The sequence below is a fragment of the Orycteropus afer genome, unplaced genomic scaffold (assembly GCF_000298275.1).
Source record: "Orycteropus afer afer isolate SDZICR_OR568_19922 unplaced genomic scaffold, OryAfe1.0 scaffold00485, whole genome shotgun sequence".
Classification (NCBI taxonomy): Eukaryota; Metazoa; Chordata; class Mammalia; order Tubulidentata; family Orycteropodidae; genus Orycteropus; species Orycteropus afer.
The window spans coordinates 1,937,957-1,942,163 of NW_006922072.1; positions in this window are offsets into that span (position 1 = coordinate 1,937,957).

Genomic DNA, 4,207 nt, shown 5'->3' on the forward strand with positions numbered 1-4,207 from the left:
TGAGTTGGTTCAGACTCATGGCGACTCCATGTGTACCAGAGTAGAACTATGTTCATAGATTTTCAGTGGCTGATTTTTCAGAAGTAGGTCACCAGGCCTTACTTCTGAGGCACCTCTGGGTTGACTTGAACCTCCAACCTTTTGCTTAGTAGCCCAGCATGTTAACCTTTTGTACCACCCAGGGACTCCATATTTCATACCCTAATTCTAATCGTTGGTGTTCTTAGCTGTCTTTGAGTAGGTGCACAACACAACAAAGTGCTGCCCCAGGATCACTTGTGGATCAGACCACAGGGGTTGCATTGGCTGATTTTCAGAAGTAAATCGCCAGGCCTTTCTTCCTAGTCCATCTTAGTCTGGAAGTTCTGCTGAAACCTGCTCAGCATCATAGCAAAACACAAGCCCCTGCTATGCATTGGCTAGGACTTGAACTCGGGTTTCTTGCATGGAAGAGAATTCTACCATTGAACCACCACTTCCTCCATCCTAATTCCAATAGCATGCCAGTAATTGAGCCTCTGACAGCAACTCACAACCAGTTCATACTCAGTGAACTCTTTATACCCCTCTCCCTCACTTACTGTTGTTGTTGCTGCTGGTTGCCGTGAAATCGGTTCCAACTCATGGCTGCCCTATATGACCCAAATCAATCCAATGTAGCAAGCTAGTCTGCCTGTAGGTACTTACTTTTGGACCAAATAACCTTAGAATGCCTGCCAGAATCTAAGTCCTTAGAACTGACTATATTCCAGGAGAGGGCCCTGTGGAAAGACAGCTAATAAATACATTGAGAACTGATGAAAACATGGAGCAAAGATAAAACATCCACCATACCAACACAATTCTATGATATATCTTACTTAAGTATTATTGAGGTTATTATGGAATGAACAAAAAGAATCTTGAAACTGGAAAGACCTGGGCTCTGTCCTGACTCTGTTATCAACCAGCTAAATAGGACCTCTGGTGGCATAGTGGCTAAGGCACTTGACTGCTAACCAGAAGGCTGGTGGTTCAATCCCACCAACCACTCCTCGGAAGGACGATGGTGCAATCTACGTCCATAGGGATACTGCCTGGGAAACCCAAGGAGGGGTCAATATGAGTCGGGTCTGACTCGATGGCACATAACAACAAATGACCTTCAGCAATTCAGTTGGCTTGGCTGAGGCCAGTAAAACTGACATTTGAAAAATGTTAATGACATATGCAAATGCTGACTACAAAATTGTAAATGGAACAAAAATTCATGTAGAAAACTGTTGATATATTATAATCCATTGGCATGAAAAGGGAGTGTATATAAAGAAAAATTACCAGAAAATATACATATTATTTCATGTCCCAATATTTATTCAGCCCCCACTAAGTGTAGGGGCAGCTCTGGTAGTGTAGTGCCTAAGGCACTTGACTGTTAACCAGAAGTCTGGAGGTTCAAACCCACCAGCCACTCCTCTGAAGGAAGGTTGGGCAATCTACTTCCGTAGTGATACTGCCTGGGAAACCCAAGGAGGGGTCGCTATGAGTGGGGTCTGACTCCACCACATATAACAACAATAAGTTTAGGTACTCTTCCAGGTGCTGAGAAACCTTGAAAGCTGAAAAAGCTTGAAACCATCCTACACCACAGCTCCTGACCTCATAAAGCATGTACTGGGATGGTTGTCTTTGGATCATAGGTTATTATATTTCAAAATCAAGTTTTCCTGAAACCTTTAACTTTTTATAATACCTTTAAGTTATTTTTTAAACAAAAATGTCTACAAATGACTAGCAGTATACAAATGCTTTTCTAAATATGTAAAACTGAGTTTAAAAGGCAGGATGAGAAGTAACAATACAATACGAACTTCAGTATGTTTAAAATGCACCCTTATGAATAAAATTTATCACCAAATATAATTAACGGTCACCCTTTGATGGGGTGAGAGTTGTAGATCAAAGTAGCTTTGTTTACTGTACTTTATCCATCTTCCAAATTTTCTACTATGCTATTAACTAACTGATTTCTATAATGAAAGACCATGTTGACGCAGGGACATAAAACTGCAGGACAAACTTGGGAAAAGAGAATGCCCAGACCTTTCAGAGACACAGAACCGCCAGTTGCTAAGGGCCCAGAGCAGCCCCAGAGGAAAAAATGCCAATTTGAAAAGCAAAAAGGCTTTCTTTGTCCCCCAGGGGCGAGGTTTTTAAGCGGACCTCCAGAAAAGCAGATCCGCAGCCAGGCCCGGCCCCCTCAGCAGATCGGGCGTGGGCAGATGCAGCCTATTTTCCAAGGAAAGGCTCCGCAGCGTTTTTTTGCACGACAAAGGGCGGGGGAAAGGTGAGGCTGCGGGTAGCACGGCGCACCACTGCTATCTAGAGCCCAGAAAAACAATAAGGGGTTAAAAACAGACCCGTTCTACCTGGCTTTCCTCTTATACTGCAACACCTGGCCAAGGAAGGGAAGCTAGAGGGATGTGAGAACGCGAGAATGGTCCTGAGCGGCCCCAGCCAACTCGGTGAACCTTCCCAAGTACCGGAAACCCCCCCAAGTCCCGCCTCCAGAAACACAACAATTGCGATTTTTGTCCGCGGGAATTGGCCTGGTGTTTGGGGCTAGCTGAAATTCGCGGGCCCTGGGCCCGCGCGTGGGAGCGGAACCCGGTTTCTGCCCTTGTCGTTCCAGTTGTCCGCGTGTATGTGACCTGACGGAGGCTTCTGTGAGTTGACCTGTAACGATCGGCCTCAGATGTCCAGCTCCTGTTGCCCAATGGCCTCCACATTCTGGACCCTTACCATCCCCTGCCACTCTCCTCCCACCTACCCCACACACCCCAGCCTTGGGACAAGTTGCAGCCGTGGGCATGAGGCTGACCGAACCTCACAGTTCTCTGAGATGCTTTACTCCACGCCACTTGAGCTTCCAGTGCCCAAGATCATGCACCCCTCCAGGATCTCCATTAGTTGCATCCCTCCTCTCATCACCAATAGTACCTCATTGCCTGGCAGCTCTAATGCCTGTGCATCCACAGTCCTTAACAACAAGGAGATCCCAGTCCACCCACCACACCGTATTCCCTGCCTACCCCAGGCCTTTCTTTACCCTACTTACCCAGAGCTCTTCACTCTCCAGCTCAAACACACCTCTGGCTCCTTTGTCCCTCCTCTCCTGGCAACATCCCAATAATGGACAAAGTCTCTGCATTCTCCACTCTACAGAAACCATCACCCACCCTTCTCATGGTATTCACTGATAATTTGTTGGAAAAAAAAAAAAAAAACAGAAATGACCAGACAGGAACTCTCACCACTTCCGCCCAAAACCTGAATCTGCACTTGTATTCTGCGTTGCCTCTCTGGAGGAAGTGACCAGATCCTACTTGAGGCTTTGGATTCCATGCCCTTCCAGCTCCTGGAGGGGTAACTCGAAACCAAACTCACTGCCATAGACTCCAAACAAAATGGCTTTCGGTTCCCCAGCATGCACCCAAGCTGGAGGTTGAAATGTCCTGTGGAAGCCTAAGTGGGCAGTTTGGAGGCACTGCATCTGGACCTGATGGGGAGGATAGCACACCATCCAGAGGTCCTTGTGCTGGAGACACCACATACCTGGACAATCTCTGGCCACTTGAAAATGGAGACATACACTTCTGATTAACTTTTGAATCAAAGAATGAATCACTCTGAAAATTGGAAAATGTTTTCAACCAAATGTTAATGAAAATGGGCCACAAATTGTGTGGGATACAGCTGTGGTGGTACCTGGGGTTAGAGGCTTAATGGCATATATTAGAGAAGAAGAAAGGCTGAGAATTAATAATCTAAGTCTCCATCTCAAGAAGCTGTTGAAATGAATACCAACGGATCCCCCAAAAAAGTAACAAATATGACAGCAATAATCAGATAAGAACAGAAAAAAAAAAAGAACAGTGAAACCGGAAGGGCGATAACTGACTGATTCTTTGAAAAGATTAATAGAGTTGATAAACCTTCAGCAAGGTGAACTTAAAAATCAAGGAAACAAAAATGACCAATAATCAGAAATGAAAAGGGGGCATCATTAGATATGTTTAAGGTATTAACAAGGTTAGTTATCTTTTTTCTCTTTCATGCTACAGATCTCTGTGACATCATGAGGTCTGATTCGTCTATGTATTTCAACTGATTTGTACGAATTCTTTCTATTTCCTGTATATGAGTACTTTATGATTTTCACTCTCTC